The sequence below is a fragment of the Dendrobates tinctorius genome, unplaced genomic scaffold (genome assembly GCF_039654945.1).
Source record: "Dendrobates tinctorius isolate UK_male_01 unplaced genomic scaffold, ASM3965494v1 ptg000023l, whole genome shotgun sequence".
NCBI lineage: Eukaryota > Metazoa > Chordata > Amphibia > Anura > Dendrobatidae > Dendrobates > Dendrobates tinctorius.
In genome coordinates, this window is record NW_027361691.1 from 5,727,292 (window position 1) to 5,746,496 (window position 19,205).

The following is a 19,205-nucleotide window of genomic DNA, read 5'->3' on the forward strand; positions in this document are numbered from 1 at the left end:
ACCTCTACCTGCAGCTCCACCTCTACCTGCAGCTCCACCTCCACCTCTACCTGCAGCTCCACCTCCACCTCTACCTGCACCTCCACCTCTACCTGCAGCTCCACCTCCACCTCTACCTGCAGCTCCACCTCCACCTCTACCTGCACCTCTACCTCCACCTCTACCTGCACCTCCACCTCTACCTGCAGCTCCACCTCCACCTCTACCTGCACCTCTACCTCCACCTCCACCTCTACCTGCACCTCCACCTCTACCTGCACCTCTACCTGCAGCTCCACCTCCACCTCTACCTGCAGCTCCACCTCCACCTCTACCTGCACCTCTACCTCCACCTCTACCTGCACCTCCACCTCTACCTGCAGCTCCACCTCCACCTCTACCTGCACCTCTACCTCCACCTCCACCTCTACCTGCACCTCCACCTCTACCTGCACCTCTACCTGCAGCTCCACCTCCACCTCTACCTGCAGCTCCACCTCCACCTCTACCTGCACCTCTACCTCCACCTCTACCTGCACCTCCACCTCTACCTGCAGCTCCACCTACACCTCTACCTGCACCTCTACCTCCACCTCCACCTCTACCTGCACCTCCACCTTTACCTGCACCTCCACCTCTACCTGCACCTCCACCTCTACCTGCACCTCTACCTCCACCTCCACCTCCACCTGCACCTTCACGTCTACCTCCACCTCTACCTCCACCTCTACCTGCACCTCCACCTCTACTGCACCTCCTTCTCCATCTCTACCTGCACCTCCACCTGCACCTCTACCTCCACCTCTACCTGAACCTCCACCTCTACCTGCAGCTCCACCTCCACCTCTACCTGCACCTCTACCTCCACCTCTACCTGCACCTCCACCTCTACCTGCAGCTCCAACTCCACCTCTACCTGCACCTCTACCTCCACCTCCACCTCTACCTGCACCTCCACCTTTACCTGCACCTCCACCTCTACCTGCACCTCCACCTCTACCTGCACCTCTACCTCCACCTCCACCTGCACCTTCACGTCTACCTCCACCTCTACCTCCACCTCTACCTGCACCTCTACCTCCACCTCCACCTCTACCTGCACCTCCACGTCTACCTCCACCTCCACCTCCACCTCCACCTCTACCTCTACCTCCACCTCCACCTCCCACAAATATGTCCATTACCTATTCACCTCTTTAAAGTTTTGCAACTTTCTAATACCCTTTATTTCAAGTTAATGCCATTTTCAAAATCTCTGTTTTCTTCCAGTGAATGGAAACAGCCTTTCCCCACTTCATACCATCCCCATAATTATCTCAACTGGGGGTTTGCCACAGTTACATCTGGATTTAGAAAATCCACCAGTTTGGATTTAGGGGTGATACATTTTAACTGCGCTGATGCATTGTAACAAACGATCAGGACAGGAGAGGGGTTTGTTCTAGCAGCGTGATCTGAAGGCAGGATACAATTGTATCCTCTTTAAAGGGGATCGGTCACTTGCCAAAAATATGTAATTTCTTTACCTGGTGTAAATGCCACTGTTCTTTTGAATCCAGTGTTATTTTTCTTTTGCTTCTGCGCCCCTCCGTTCATGAGTTGGCTTCCTCGTCCCTGTGTATAAATCTGGTGTATTTAGCCAACTGGGTGTGGTCCTCAATTATTTTGAGGGCAACGCATGTCGTGGGAATGGGGAAGGAGAGAAGAAAGGGTTGTTTTGTTTAATGTGTTAGAGAACAGCTGCAAAACTTGCAACATTATTACAGGATGGGCGCAGGAGGGGAGGACATTATTACTGGATGGGGAATGGGGACATTATATCAGGAAGGTGTCCAGTATGAGAGGCATTATGACTGAAAAGTGTCAATATTGGGACATTACACCAGGATGGGGGACATTATTACTGGAAGGGGCCAGGATGGAAACATACCAGGATGGGGAGATTATTATTGGAAGGGGCCAGGATGGGGACATTACACCAGTAAGGGGGACATTATTACGGGAAGGGGTCAGGATGGGGACATTACACAAGGATGGAGAACATTATTACTGGAAGGGGCCAGGATGGAAACATTATGCCAGGATGGGGGAGATTATTATTGGAAGGGGCCAGGATGGGGACATTACACCAGTATGGGGGACATTATTATGGGAAGGGGTCAGGATGGGGACATTACACAAGGATGGGGAACATTATTACTGGAAGGGGCCAGGGTGGAAACATTATACCAGGTTGGGGGAGATTATTATTGGAAGGGGCCAGGATGGGGACATTACACCAGTATGGGGGACATTATTACGGGAAGGGGTCAGGATGGGGACATTACACAAGGATGGAGAACATTATTACTGGAAGGGCCAGGATGGGGACATTATACCAGGATGGGGGACATTATTATTGGAAGGGGCCAGGATGGGGACATTACACCAGGATGGGGGACATTATTATTTGAAGGGGCCAGGATGGGGACATTACACAAGGATAAGGAACATTATTACTGGAAGGGGTAAGAATGGGGACATTACAATAGTATGGGGGACATTATTACTGGAAGGGGCCAGAATGGGAACATTGCACCAGGATGGGGTACATTACTACTCGAAGGGGCCAGAATGGGTATATTACACCATGATGTGGGACATTATTACTAGAAGGGGCAGAATGTTGGAAATTTTTACAGGAAGCAGCCCAGAATTGAGAACATTCTTACTGGAAAGGACACAGGATGCTGAACATTATTACTGCAAAGTGCCAAGGATTGGTGACATTATTACTGGAAAGAGAGCCAGGATAGGGGACTTTATTCCGGTAGGGGCCTAGGATGGAGGAAATTATATCAGGAAAGGGCCCAGGGTGGGTGACATTAGTAAAGGATGGGTACATTATTACATTTGGAGGACGATAGTTGTCTTTATAGGATTTAGAATGCTAAAAGGTCCAAATTTAGCATTGGTTCCCATCGGACTTTAGTTACGCCACTGCTTTTATCTACACCTCTTGAACTGGGCCACTTTATGTTGTCTTCTTAAGAACTTCATGGCCTTATTCTAGGGAAAACCAAAAGGATTTTCTGTTTCTTTGGTTTACCAGACATTGCCAGCACTTCGATAAAACATGATCCCTTTTTTATCCATCTTGTCTCATAGGTGGCGCTGTGTAATTATAACATGGCGACATCTGATTAGCAGCACAGGTAGCGGGCATTATCTGGGTAGATATACTTATATCTGTGTGGTTTCGATGGGTTTCATTAAATTTCCATCACACTTGGATAATGTCATTGCTTTATGATTTTAAATGAACTTGTAGAAATGGACAAAGAACACAACGATTTCCGTAAAATGTTTTTTTTCTTTCTTTTTCTTCTTCAGTTAACAGCTTGTCACTCCCCTTAAAGTGTTGAAGCGAACGCTGACATCGCTGCGATCGTCGGAGATAAGCTGCCGCCTCTCATTATTCTAAGTTGTGCTAATCTCGCTGACAGGTTACGACGTCTCCGCTGCACATTGTATTTTTCAAAAATAAAACCACAGATGTACCGCGGTAAATGTCACGGAAGAGACGTCATAGATTCTGCCATTTACAGTCAATTTTCAATATTATCCGGAACGTCAGAAAACTTTACATGTGACCTTTTGTTACATCCATACATATAGGATAACAGACTGTATATGTGTCTGTACTGTATGGAGAAAAGTATGTGCCCCCTCTGCATCGCACTACAGGAGCTTTTCTGATCTCCCATTATTAAGGGTAATGTACAGCGCTATATGTAAGGGGGTCACAGTAGCCGTCCTGAGCCCCTAAGCATGTCCCAGTGTAGAGTTTATATAATGTATATTTATATATATAACGTTGCTTCGTAATGTCGTTAAGATGTGTATTGTATGCTGCTCTAAAATGTGTAAATAATGTTACTATATATGTGATATACAGGGAAAGTGTAATATTAGTATTAGACCACTAGATGGAGATAGAGAGTATAACATAGGATTGAGGCTTAGCAATAGTGTAAATAGTTAACTGTAGGAGGGGTCACTGTGGTTAGGGGAAGGGAGCTTCCTGTTTAGAGTCAGAAGGGAAAGGGCACCCATAGAGCTTGGGTGGGCTACTAGCCCGGGTAACTGTAAGACGCCGTAACGTTAATTCCAAGGAAGTGCCCAGGCATCCAGTGTGTGGGAAACCGCACAGACACCGCTGCAAGAGTAACAGAAGATCGAGTTACAAGTGTGAAGCTGCAGAAGTGGACACGGCAGGACAGACGGTCGAGTCACTCACCATGTGGCAGGTCTTAGCCTGGGCTGATGCCCTCAGATCCGGGGTGAAACAGCTGAGGGAACACCTGGTGGCAGTAAGTCTGGACAGGGTGGACGCTGAGAAAATGTACAAGACGGTACGACCTGACCTCGAGCTGTGTGACAAGGAACGGGAGTGAAGGGAAAGCTGAAGTGACATGTAATGTGATACCTGCTGAAGATGCTGTATTGAAGCTGGATGTGCTGCGATGTTATGAGAGTAAAGTTTTGCATTTTGAGTTTCAACTGGACTATGTCTCTGTTATTCCACAAATGGCCAAAGGTGACCTTAGAGAGCAAAGGAAGAACCCTGACTGTGCAGAGAACGGAGAGACAAGTAAGCTGAAAGTGAAACGTGATTTCTATATAAAGGGAGGTCAGGGCCTGCAAAGCCCGATAAACTCAGCCACGACTACTGCCCTGGCCAACATCTACACATACATAACACAGCACTTTACGAAACGGAGACTAATATTCCCAATGGGCCACATGAGAGCCCGTGACTATTATGAAGGCCGAACCAACAGGCTGAAATGAATTCTGCTTAATATTAATATATTATTTTTTTATTAATTGTAGCACATTATTGAGCAGAATTAAGTATGCTAACATCCCACTATATACAGTATGAGCCCCCACGTAGCCCCCTATATATAGTATGAGTCCATACACAGTCCCATATATGCAGTATGAGTCCATACACAGTCCCATATATACAGTATGAGCCCCCACGTAGCCCCATATATATAGTATGAGTCCATACACAGTCCCATATATGCAGTATGAGTCCATACACAGTCCCATATATGCAGTATGAGTCCATACACAGTCCCATATATACAGTATGAGTCCATACACAGTCCCATATATACAGTGTGAGTCTATACACAGTCCCATATATACAGTATGTGTCAATACACAGTCCCATATATGCACTATGAGTCCATACACAGTCCCATATATGCAGTATGAGTCCATACACAGTCCCATATATACAGTATGAGTCATACACAGTCCCATATATGCAGTATGAGTCCATACACAGTCCCATATATGTAGTATGAGTCCATACACAGTCCCATATATGCAGTATGAGTCCATACACAGTCCCATATATGCAGTATGAGTCCATACACAGTCCCATATATACAGTATGAGTCCATACACAGTCCCATATATGCAGTATGAGTCCATACACAGTCCCATATATGCAGTATGAGTCCATACACAGTCCCATATATATAGTATGAGTTCTCACATAGCCCAAATATACAGTATGAGTCCATACACAGTCCCATATATACAGTATCAGTCCATACACAGTCCCATATATGCAGTATGAGTCCATACACAGTCCCATATATGCAGTATGAGTCGATACACAGTCCCATATATGCAGTATGAGTTCTCACATAGCCCAAATATACAGTATGAGTCCATACACAGTCCCATATATGCAGTATGAGTCCATACACAGTTCCATATATGCAGTATTGTGACGCTCAGGAGCAAACTACTTCCGAGAGTGGACCATCTGGGTCGCAGATCCGGAGCCCCTGGGCCGAGCACGCCAGGTGATGACCAACCCCTATACAGGGATCGTTAGGGGCAAGACCACAGGGGTCAGAACTGCGACAGCCGGTACCAAGAGGGACGGCTCAGGGAGAAGCCAGGCTCGAGGCAGGACAAGATACTACGGACTAAGACAAGAGTACCTAGGTGGGAGTATCAGAGGAGGGAGGAACCCAGCAGAAAAGCCCGTGGGGCGACCGGGCGAGGAACAGCGGGGAAACGGACAGACAAGGAAACCTTAGGGGAAGTTAAGCAAGAGTGTCCGGACTGGAGTAGACAGGGAGAGCAGGAGGACAGGGAAGAGACCGGGGAAAGAATACCAGCAGGCAGGGACAGACAGGGAGGACAGAACGGACCAGGGGAAACGAGGCTAGGAAGAAGGACGGACACAACACAGAATAGAGGCTGCGACGAGCACCAAGAAGTAGCACAAGGAAATAGGAGTGCGGCCAGAACGGTGCGGGAGATCCACACAATCACCAGGCGCCCTCCTCCTAGGGAGGACGCCTGAAGTACCTTAGCGCCCGGAAGAGCTACTCAAGCCCGGCCCCTCAGTGCTGCCCACGGCCAGACGCCGAGGACGGACGGGCGCGCGCCTGCAACCTAAGGCCGGTGCATGCAGCAGGAGGGAAGGCAGGACAGGCGCGCGCACGGACGGTGGCGCGCAGGTGAGGAGAGGCTGCGGCGGCTGCCGCCGCTGATGGGGCATCGGCGGGCACGACCGCCGATGTCACAGTGCCCCCCTCCTTACACCCTCCCCTTCTGAGATTGGCCAGAAATTTTTTCAGAATAAGAGGAGCATTGACATTCTCTCGAGGCTCCCGGGACCTCTCCTCGGGACCAAAACCCCTCCAATCGATAAGAAAAAAAGCTTTTCCCTTGACTTTTTTCATGGCCAAAATGTCCTTTACTTCAAAAACGTCATCCGAACCCCTTGGCGAAGGAGAGGAAATGGAAGCTGGTTGGAACGGATTGAGAACCACAGGTTTCAGGAGCGAGACATGGAAGGCGTTAGGGACCCGGAGCGAAGCAGGCAACCTCAGTTTATAAGCCACCTCATTAATGCGTCTAAGCACTTCAAAATGTCCGATGTATCGGGGACTTAACTTGTAAGACGGAACCTTCAGGCGGATATGCTTAGTCGAAAGCCAGACTTTGTCACCAGGATGATATGGGGGAAGATCCTTCCGTCTCTTGTCCGCATGTTTCTTAATTCGGTTACTGGCCTTCTCGAGCGCCTCCCTGGTCTCCCTCCAGATTTGCGAAAACTCCTTGGCACGAGTATCTGCTGCAGGAACTCCTGACGAAGTGGAATAGGGCAGCGGAATACCAGGATTTTGTCCTGTTACCACAAGGAACGGCGACTTGGTGGTAGATTCGCTGGAATGATTATTATGTGCGAATTCTGCCCAAGGTAGAAGAGAGACCCAATTGTCCTGATGGGCGTTGGAAAAGTGACGTAAGAAGGCTGTCAAAACTTGATTAATCCGCTCCACTTGCCCGTTGGTCTGAGGATGATACGCCGAGGAGAAGTCAAGAGACGTGCCCGTAAGCCGACAGAGAGCCCTCCAGAATCGAGAGGTAAACTGGACCCCCCGGTCAGACACGATCCGCTGAGGAAGGCCATGCAGCCTGAAGATCTGGTGGATGAAGATCTCGGCCAACCTCTGGGTGGACGGCAGTCCGGGCAAAGGAATGAAATGAGCCATCTTAGAGAAGCGATCTGCCACGACTAAGATGGTAGTACATCCAGCTGAGCGGGGCAAATCAGTCACGAAATCCATGGCGATTTGCTGCCAAGGAGCTTCTGGAACAGGTAACGGATGAAGTAGACCGGAAGGCAAGGTCCTAGCAACCTTGTTCTGAGCAAAGGTCGTGCAAGAGGCTACATAGTCCATCACGTCTTGGCGAAGGGAGGGCCACCAGTAGTAACGAGATAGAAGTAAAAGAGTCTTCTTAGTCCCAACATGCCCTGCGACCTTGGAGGAATGCCCCCAGTGTAGCACCTCCGAACGCTTGTTCTGGGGAACGAAGGTTTTGCCTGGCGGCGGCGAAGAGAAACTCACCAGAGCCATGGTGATAACTTTAGCAGGCTCGATAATATATGAGGGGTCCTCATCTCCCTCCGGTGACTGCAAAGACCTGGAAAGTGCATCCGCTTTGATGTTCTTATTGCCAGACCGGAAGTGGAGCTTAAAATCAAAATGAGAAAAATACAGAGCCCATCTGGCCTGTCTGGAATTGAGTCTTTGAGCGGACTGCAGATAGGCCAAATTCTTATGGTCCGTGAAGATAGTAAAGGGATGTACTGCCCCTTCAAGCAGGTATCGCCACTCCTCCAGGGCCATCTTAATGGCTAGCAATTCTCGGTCTCCAATGGAGTAATTGCACTCCGCAGGTGAAAAGGACTTAGAAAAATACCCGCAGGGAACCAGACGTCCAGATGGAGCCTGCTGGGAAAGAACAGCCCCGGCTCCGGTGGAGGAGGCATCCACCTCTAGGACAAAGAGCCTACTGGCTGCTGGGCGATGTAAGATTGGGGCTTTTGCAAAAGAGCGTTTCAGAGCTAGGAAGGTGTCCTCAGCTTCGGGAGACCAGCTGTTTGCCCCAGTCCCTTTATGGGTCAGGGCCGTGATGGGCTTGGTTACTGCAGAAAAATGAGGCACAAATGAGGCCACTTGAGTACTGCAGAGAGTTTCTCTGGATCCATCTTCAGACCGGAATCAGTGATGATATAACCCAAGAAGGGTAACGACGTTTGCTCAAAGAGACACTTTTCAATTTTGGCGTAGAGATGATTCTCTCAAAGGCGATGTAGGACCATGCCTACGCTTCTCCGATGGGAGGACAGATCAGGCGAGAAGATGAGAATATCATCTAAGTACACCACCACGCAGGAATAGAGTAGATCTCTGAACACCTCGTTAACAAATTCTTGAAACACTGCCGGAGCATTGCAGAGACCGAACGGCATGACTAGATACTCATAATGCCCATCACGGGTATTGAAGGCCGTCTTCCACTCATCCCCGGCGCGGATCCGGATCAGATTGTAGGCTCCCCGCAGATCCAACTTCGTGAAGATCCGAGCCCCTCTCAACCGGTCAAAGAGTTCTGGAATCAGCGGGAGCGGATACCGATTCTTGACGGTGATGTTGTTCAGACCCCGGTAGTCAATACATGGTCGTAGTGAACCGTCTTTCTTCCGGACAAAGAAAAAACCTGCACCTGCAGGGGATGAGGATTTACGGATGAACCCCTTGGTCAGGTTTTCCTGTATGTATTCTGTCATAGCCGTGGTCTCTGCTGGGGACAGAGGATATGTTCTCCCTCTGGGAGGGGAGGCTCCGGGGATTAGGTCGATAGGGAAGTCGTAGGACCGGTGCGGCGGCAAGGAATCCGCTTCCTTCTTGCTGAAAACATCTACGTATGCGTGGTAGGGTGCGGGAAGACCCGGAAGATCGACTGGCCTAGACAGGGAGCTGGGGCGAACCAGAGCCTGCAGACAGCGTTCTTGACAGGAGTAATCCCAATGCAAAATCTCTCCTGAATGCCAGTCGACAACTGGCTCGTGCCGTCTAAGCCAGGGCAATCCTAGGAGAACAGCATGGGACAATCGAGGCAGGACGTAAAAGGCTATTTTCTCGCGGTGGAGTGCCCCAATTTGAAGAACTACTTCGGCGGTGACAGTGGTGACGAGCTCGGGTAGAGGTTTGCCGTCGACGGAGGTAATCGCACGCGGGTCTCTTAGGGTGACCACCGGGATCTGCAGTTCATCAACCTCTTCTTGACGAATGAAATTACCGGCTGCGCCCGAGTCCACATACGCCTCCACAGATCTACGCCCCCGACCTGCAATAATCAAAGCTGAAAGGGTAAGGGGCAGAGAGGAATTATGATCACCTAGGAGGTCCTCTCTTACCTGACCTAGGTGGAGGCGTTTCCCAGTTTCTCAGGACAGGTACGCACGAAGTGGTTGGCTCTACCGCAGTACAGACAGAGACCATTAGTAATCCTCTCCCTCCGTCGCTGCTCTGACAGCCTGATACGATCTATCTGCATGGGCTCGGGAGCGGTGCTAATAGGGGATGCAGAGGAACGCGGAATAGGAGCCTGATACAGCCTGAAGGGTCTTTTCTCCCTAGCCGACTCTTGAGCGCGTTCCAAAAACCGCAGATCTATAAGGGTGGCCAGGGAAATGAGATCTTCCAGGTTTGTGGGAGTGTCTCACCCGGCCAGCTCGTCCTTGATCTTACTTGAGAGACCCCTCCAAAAGGCACCCACAAGAGCCTCGTTATTCCAGCCCAACTCCAAAGACAGGGTCCGAAAGCGGATGGCGTATTGTCCTACAGTAAGGGAGCCCTGGTGGAGATTGAAAAGAGCCTCAGTAGTGGACGCTGTCACGCTCGCGCCTTGGCTGAATGGCGCGAGCCGGGGGTTTGTGGCCCCACTGTGCCACAAACCAGACTACCCTGGAAGGGGCGTGACTACAACAGCTACCTCGGTCTTCACTGGAGCCTCTGATGGTGAGGTCAGGCTTGTGCGGCAGATAGCTGTCGGGTGCCACTCCAGGGTGGTGTCTGGCTGTGGCTGCTGGTCCCACTCGGGGACAAGTCACTTTGACAGAAGCTATAGACAGGCAGGCAGGTAGACACGACAGTCACGGCTGAGACACTGGGCAAGCAGGCGTGGCTAGGAGACACAGGACAGGCAGGCACGGCTTGGAGACACAGGACAGGCGGGCACGGCTTGGAGACACAGGACAGGCGGGAACGGCTTGGAGACACAGGACAGGCGGGCACGGCTTGGAGACACAGGACAGGCGGGCACGGCTTGGAGACACAGGACAGGCGGTACGGCTTGGAGACACAGGATAGGCGGGCACGGCTTGGATACACAGGACAGGCGGGCACGGCTTGGATACACAGGACAGGCCGGCGTGGCACGAGAAGGAGCAGGTAGGGACCTGTTCACACAGCAGGTGCAGGCAGGAGGGAGTGGTGTATGCTGGAACAGGATTTGGACCTGTTCACACAGGAGGTGCAGGTATGGATATAGACAGGAGTGTGGAGTAGGCTGAGCCGCAGGAGTGCGGCGTAGGCTGGGCGGCAAGGGAGCCGGGCAGGCTGAGCGGCTAAGGAGCCGAGCAGGCAGAGCGGCTAAGGAGCCGAGCAGGCAGAGCGGCTAAGGAGCCGAGCAGGCAGAGCGGCTAAGGAGCCGAGCAGGCAGAGCGGTTAAGGAGCCGAGCAGGCAGAGCGGCTAAGGAGCCGAGCAGGCAGAGCGGCCAGGGAGCTGTGCAGACAGAGCGGCTAGGGAGCCGTGCAGACAGAGCGGCAAGGGAGCCGTGCAGACAGAGCGGCTAGGGAGCAGACGCACAGATAGGGAGGACACAAGGAAAGACACGGCAGAGAAGGAACCGCAGACAAGGAGACTGACAGACAGAGGTAAGACTGAGTTCAGACAGAGACCCAGGGACAAAGACACAAGGACCAGGATATTCTGCCTCCTGGCAGGCGGACAGAGAACAGACAAGGCACTGGGAACAAGACTCAAGGGCCAGGATATTCTGCCTCCTGGCAGGCGGACAGAGAAATGCTAGGCAAGGTACCAAGACACAGGAATACGCAGTAAGAGCCTTCAGAGAAGGCAAGACATAGGACAGGGCCTGGCTGGCTCAGCAGCAAGGAGTTAACTGAGTTTAGACATTGCACAGGCAATGTTTCAGTGGATGTGGCAGGGTTAAATAGTAAAGGGCTCTAGGTAATTGGTCAGGGACCCATTAGCCAGGTGCACCCTGACTGCATAAGAACCAGAGTTCAGGCGCCGCCCCCCTATACACACAGTCAGGAAACATGGAGAGCAGAGGCACAGAGCTGGCAACAGACAGAATTCACAGCATGGCTTGAAGCAGAAAGTAAGTTGGTGTGCGGGGGATGGGAAGCCATACAGTGATGCCAGCAGGGTTGTTACAGACGCCAAGCGACCAGGCTCATCAAACACCTTGCGGAATACTTTAAGAAAATTCTGGATACTGGAGACTACCGGGTCATCCCTCTCCCACAAAGGATTTACCCAAGCCAGAGCCTCGCCCTCAAGATGGGACACTATGAACGCCACCTTGGCGCGGTCAGTGGGATACTGCTGCGGCACCAGCTCAAAGTGCAATCTGCACTGATTTAGAAAACCCAGACATAGCTTAGGATCCCCGCTATACCTGGGAGGCTTTCCCAGGCGGGGAGGCGGAGATGAAACTGCGTCCCGAGGAAGGGCTGAAGCAGCCGCAGAGGACTGCAGAGCAAGCGGACGCCATGTACCCCAGCATGTGGGACTGAGCATCGCGCTGCTGCGCGAGCTCCTGCTGGAGACTGGCTAAGAGGGGAGCATGCCCTGGGTCAGAGGTCTGTAGGGCAGAGAGCCGGGTGTCCATCGATTTCATAAAGGACATTATCCGGGTCTGGTTCTCACGTAAAAAAAAGCAGTTCCTTCTGCGTAGCGGCCGAGGCACCGGAGGGGTCCATGGCCTAGTGATACTGTGAAGCTCAGGAGCAAACTACGTCCGAGAGTGGACCCTCTGGGTCGCGGATCCGGAGCCCCTGGGCCGAGCACGCCAGGTGATGACCAACCCCTATACAGGGATCGTTAGGGGCAAGACCACAGGGGTCAGAACCGCGACAGCCGGTACCAAGATGGACGGCTCGGGGAGAAGCCAGGCTCAAGGTAGGACAAGGAACTACGGACTAAGACAAGAGTACCTAGGTGGGAGTATCAGAGGAGGGAGGAACCCAGCAGAAAAGCCCGTGGGGCGACGGGGCGAGGAACAGCGGGAAAACAGACAGACGAGGAAACCTTAGGGGAAGTTAAGCAAGAGTGTCCGGACTGGAGTAGACAAGGAGAGCAGGGGGACAGGGAACAGAACGGGGAAAGAATACCAGCAGGCAGGGACAGACAGGGAGGACAGAACGGACCAGGGGAAACGAGGCTAGGAAGAAGGACGGACACAACACAGAATAGAGGCTGCGACGAGCACCAAGAAGTAGCACAAGGAAATAGGAGTGCGGCCAGAACGGTGCGGGAGATCCACACAATCACCAGGCGCCCTCCTCCTAGGGAGGACGCCTGAAGTACCTTAGCGCCCGGAAGAGCTCCTCAAGCCAGACGCTGAGGATGGACGGGCGCAGGTGAGGAGAGGTGAGTCCATACACAGTCCCATATATACAGTATGAGTCCATACACAGTCCCATATATACAGTATGAGTCCATACACAGTCCCATATATGCAGTATGAGTCCATACACAGTCTCTTGTATGCAGTATGAGTCCATACACAGTCCCATATATGCAGTATGAGTCCATACACAGTCCCTTGTATGCAGTATGAGTCCATACACAGTCCCATATATACAGTATGAGTCCATACACAGTCCCATATATGCAGTATGAGTCCATACACAGTCCCATATATGCAGTATGAGTCCATGAACAGTCCCATATATGCAGTATGAGTCCATACACAGTCGCATATATACAGTATGAGTCCATACACAGTCCCATATATGCAGTATGAGTCCATACACAGTCCCATATATACAGTATGAGTCCATACACAGTCCCATATATGCAGTATGAGTCCATACACAGTCCCATATATGCAGTATGAGTCCATACACAGTCCCAAATATGCAGTATGAGTACATACACAGTCCCATATATGCAGTATGAGTCCATACACAGTCCCATATATACAGTATGAGTCCATACACAGTCCCATATATGCAGTATGAGTCCATACACAGTCCTATATATTATATGAGTCTATACACAGTCCCATATATACAGTATGAGTCCATACACAGTCCTATATATTGTATGAGTCTATACACAGTCCCATATATGCAGTGTGAGTCCATACACAGTCCCATATATGCAGTATGAGTCCATACACAGTCCCATATATACAGTATGAGTCCATACACAGTCCCATATATACAGTATGAGTCCATACACAGTCCCATATATACAGTGTGAGTCCATACACAGTCCCATATATACAGTATGAGTCAATACACAGTCCCATATATGCAGTATGAGTCCATACACAGTCCTATATCTTGTATGAGTCTATACACAGTCCCATATATACAGTATGAGTCTATACACAGTCCCATATATGCAGTGTGAGTCCATACACAGTCCCATATATGCAGTATGAGTCCATACACAGTCCCATATATACAGTATGAGTCCATACACAGTCCCATATATGCAGTATGAGTCCATACACAGTCCCATATATACAGTATGAGTCTATACACAGTCCCATATATGCAGTGTGAGTCCATACGCAGTCCCATATATACAGTATGAGTCCATACACAGTCCCATATATACAGTATGAGTCCATACACAGTCCCATATATACAGTATGAGTCTATACACAGTCCCATATATGCAGTGTGAGGCCATACACAGTCCCATATATGCAGTATGAGTCCATACACAGTCCCATATATACAGTATGAGTCCATACACAGTCCCATATATGCAGTGTGCGTCCATACACAGTCCCATATATGCAGTGTGAGTCCATACACAGTCCCATATATACAGTATGAGTCCATACACAGTCCCATATATGCAGTATGAGTCCATACACAGTCCCATATATACAGTATGAGTCTATACACAGTCCCATATATACTGTATGAGTCTATACACAGTCCCATATATACAGTATGAGTCCATACACAATCCCATATATACAGTATGAGTCCATACACAGTCCCATATATACAGTATAAGTCCATACACAGTCCCATATATGCAGTATGAGTCCATACACAGTCCCATATATACAGTATGAGTCTATACACAGTCCCATATATACTGTATGAGTCTATACACAGTCCCATATATACAGTATGAGTCCATACACAGTCCCATATATACAGTATGAGTCCATACACAGTCCCATATATACAGTATGAGTCCATACACAGTCCCATATATGCAGTATGAGTCCATACACAGTCCCATATATGCAGTATGAGTTCATACACAGTCCCATATATGCAGTATGAGTTCATACACAGTCCCATATATACAGTATGAGTCCATACACAGTCCCATATATACAGTATGAGTCTATACACAGTCCCATAAAGGCAGTATGAGTCCATACACAGTCCCATATATGCAGTATGAGTCCATACACAGTCCCATATATGCAGTATGAGTCCATACACAGTCCCATATATTGTATGAGTGCATACTCAGTCCCATACATGCAGTATGAGTCCATACACAGTCCCATATATACAGTATGAGTCCATACACAGTCCCATATATGCAGTATGAGTCCATACACAGTCCCATATATTGTATGAGTGCATACTCAGTCCCATATATGCAGTATGAGTCCATACACAGTCGCATATATGCAGTATGAGTCCATACACAGTCCCATATATTGTATGAGTGCATACTCAGTCCCATATATGCAGTATGAGTCCATACACAGTCCCATATATACAGTATGAGTCCATACACAGTCCCATATATGCAGTATGAGTCCATACACAGTCCCATATATACAGTATGAGTCCATACACAGTCCCATATATGCAGTATGAGTCCATACACAGTTCCATATATACAGTATGAGTCCATACACAGTCCCATATATGCAGTATGAGTCCATACACAGTCCCATATATGCAGTATGAGTCTATACACAGTCCCATATATACAGTATGAGTCTATACACAGTTCCATATATGCAGTATGAGTCCATACACAGTCCCATATGTACAGTATGAGTCCATACACAGTCCCTTATATACAGTAGGAGTCTATACACAGTCCCATATATACAGTATGAGTACATACACAGTCCCTTATATACAGTATGAGTCCATACACAGTCCTATATATGCAGTATGAGTCCATACACAGTCCCAAATATGCAGTGTGAGTCCATACACAGTCCCATATATACAGTATGAGTCCATACACAGTCCCATATATGCAGTATGAGTCCATACACAGTCCCATATATACAGTATGAGTCCATACACAGTCCCATATATGCAGTATGAGTCCATACACAGTCCCATATATACAGTATGAGTCCATACACAGTCCCATATATACTGTATGAGTCTATACACAGTCCCATATATACAGTATGAGTCCATACACAGTCCCATATATACAGTATGAGTCTATACACAGTACCATATATGCAGTATGAGTCCATGCACAGTCCCATATATACAGTATGAGTTCATACACAGTCCCATATATACAGTATAAGTCCATACACAGTCCCATATATGCAGTATAAGTCCATACACAGTCCCATATATACAGTATGAGTCCATACACAGTCCCATATATACATTATAAGTCCATACACAGTCCCATATATACAGTATAAGTCCATACACAGTCCCATATATACATTATGAGTCCATACACAGTCCCATATACAGTATGAGTCCATACACAGTCCCATATATACAGTATGAGTCTATACACAGTACCATATATGCAGTATGAGTCCATGCACAGTCCCATATATACAGTATGAGTCCATACACAGTCCCATATATACAGTATAAGTCCATACACAGTCCCATATATACAGTATGAGTCCATACACAGTCCCATATATACAGTATAAGTCCATACACAGTCCCATATATACAGTATGAGTCTATACACAGTACGATATATACAGTATGAGTCCATACACAGTCCCATATATACAGTATGAGTCTATACACAGTTCCATATATACAGTATGAGTCCATACACAGTCCCATATATACAGTATGAGTCTATACACAGTCCCATATAGGCAGTATGAGTCCATACACAGTCCCATATATTGTATGAGTGCATACACAGTCCCATATATACAGTATAAGTCCATACACAGTCCCGTATATGCAGTATGAGTCCATACACAGTCCCATATATACAGTATGAGTCCATACACAGTCCCGTATATGCAGTATGAGTCCATACACAGTCCCATATATGCAGTATGAGTCTATACACAGTCCCATATATGCAGTATGAGTCCATACACAGTCCCATATATGCAGTATGAGTCCATACACAGTCCCATATATGCAGTATGAGTCCATACACAGTCCCATATATGCAGTATGAGTCCATACACAGTCCCATATATACAGTATGAGTCCATACACAGTCCCATATATACAGTATGAGTCCATACACAGTCCCATATATACAGTATGAGTCCATACACAGTCCCATATATACAGTGTGAGTCTATACACAGTCCCATATATGCAGTATGAGTCCATACACAGTCCCATATATACAGTATGAGTCCATACACAGTCCCATATATACAGTATGAGTCTATACACAGTCCCATATAGGCAGTATGAGTCCATAAACAGTCCCATATATTGTATGAGTCCATACACAGTCCCATATATACAGTATGTGTCCATACACAGTCCCATATATACAGTATGAGTCCATACACAGTCCCATATATACAGTGTGAGTCTATACACAGTCCCATATATGCAGTATGAGTCCATACACAGTCCCATATATACAGTATGTGTCCATACACAGTCCCATATATGCAGTATAAGTCCATACACAGTCCCATATAGGCAGTATGAGTCATACACAGTCCCATATATACAGTATGTGTCCATACACAGTCCCATATATACAGTATGAGTCCATACACAGTCCCATATATACAGTATGTGTCCATACACAGTCCCATATATACAGTATGTGTCCATACACAGTCCCATATATACAGTATGAGTCTATACACAGTCCCATATATACAGTATGAGTCCATACACAGTCCCATATATGCAGTAAGAGTCCATACACAGTCCCATATATACAGTATGAGTCCATACACAGTCCCATATATACAGTATGAGTCTATACACAGTCCCATATATGCAGTGTGAGTCCATACACAGTCCTATATATGCAGTATGAGTCTATACACAGTCCCGTATAAGCAGTATGAGTCCATACACAGTCCCATATATACAGTATGAGTCCATACACAGTCCAGTATATGCAGTATGAGTCCATACACAGTCCCATATATACAGTAAGAGTCCATACACAGTCCCATATATACAGTATGAGTCCATACACAGTCCCGTATAAGCAGTATGAGTCCATACACAGTCCCATATATACAGTATGAGTCCATACACAGTCCCGTATATGCAGTATGAGTCCATACACAGTCCCATATATACAGTATGAGTCCATACACAGTCCCATATATGCAGTAAGAGTCCATACACAGTCCCATATATACAGTATGAGTCCATACACAGTCCCATATATACAGTATGAGTCTATACACAGTCCCATATATGCAGTGTGAGTCCATACACAGTCCTATATATGCAGTATGAGTCTATACACAGTCCCATATATACAGTATGAGTCTATACACAGTTCTATATATGCAGTATGAGTCCATACACAGTCCCATATGTACAGTATGAGTCCATACACAGTCCCTTATATACAGTATGAGTCTATACACAGTCCCATATATACAGTATGAGTCCATACACAGTCCCTTATATACAGTATGAGTCCATACACAGTCCTATATATGCAGTATGAGTCCATACACAGTCCCATATATGCAGTGTGAGTCCATACACAGTCCCATATATACAGTATGAGTCCATACACAGTCCCATATATGCAGTATGAGTCCATACACAGTCCCATATATGCAGTATAAGTCCATACACAGTCCCATATATACAGTATGAGTCCATACACAGTCCCATATATACATTATAAGTCCATACACAGTCCCATATATACAGTATGAGTCTATACACAGTACCATATATGCAGTATGAGTCCATGCACAGTCCCATATATACAGTATGAGTCCATACACAGTCCCATATATACAGTATAAGTCCATACACAGTCCCATATATACAGTATGAGTCCATACACAGTCCCATATATACAGTATGAGTCCATACACAGTCCCATATATACAGTATAAGTCCATACACAGTCCCATATATACAGTATAAGTCCATACACAGTCCCACATATACAGTATGAGTCTATACACAGTACCATATATACAGTATGAGTCCATACACAGTCCCATATATACAGTATGAGTCTATACACAGTTCCATATATACAGTATGAGTCCATACACAGTCCCATATATACAGTATGAGTCTATACACAGTCCCATATAGGCAGTATGAGTCCATACACAGTCCCATATATTGTATGAGTGCATACACAGTCCCATATATACAGTATGAGTCCATACACAGTCCCGT

General features: G+C 47.7%; 1 protein-coding gene across 10 annotated transcripts in view; it reads right to left on the bottom strand.

Annotated features, from left to right (window-relative positions):
* Nucleotides 1-19,205, bottom strand: part of DLG2 (discs large MAGUK scaffold protein 2) — a 1,750,933-nt gene that overhangs the window by 291,228 nt on the left and 1,440,500 nt on the right. The window lies entirely within an intron of this gene.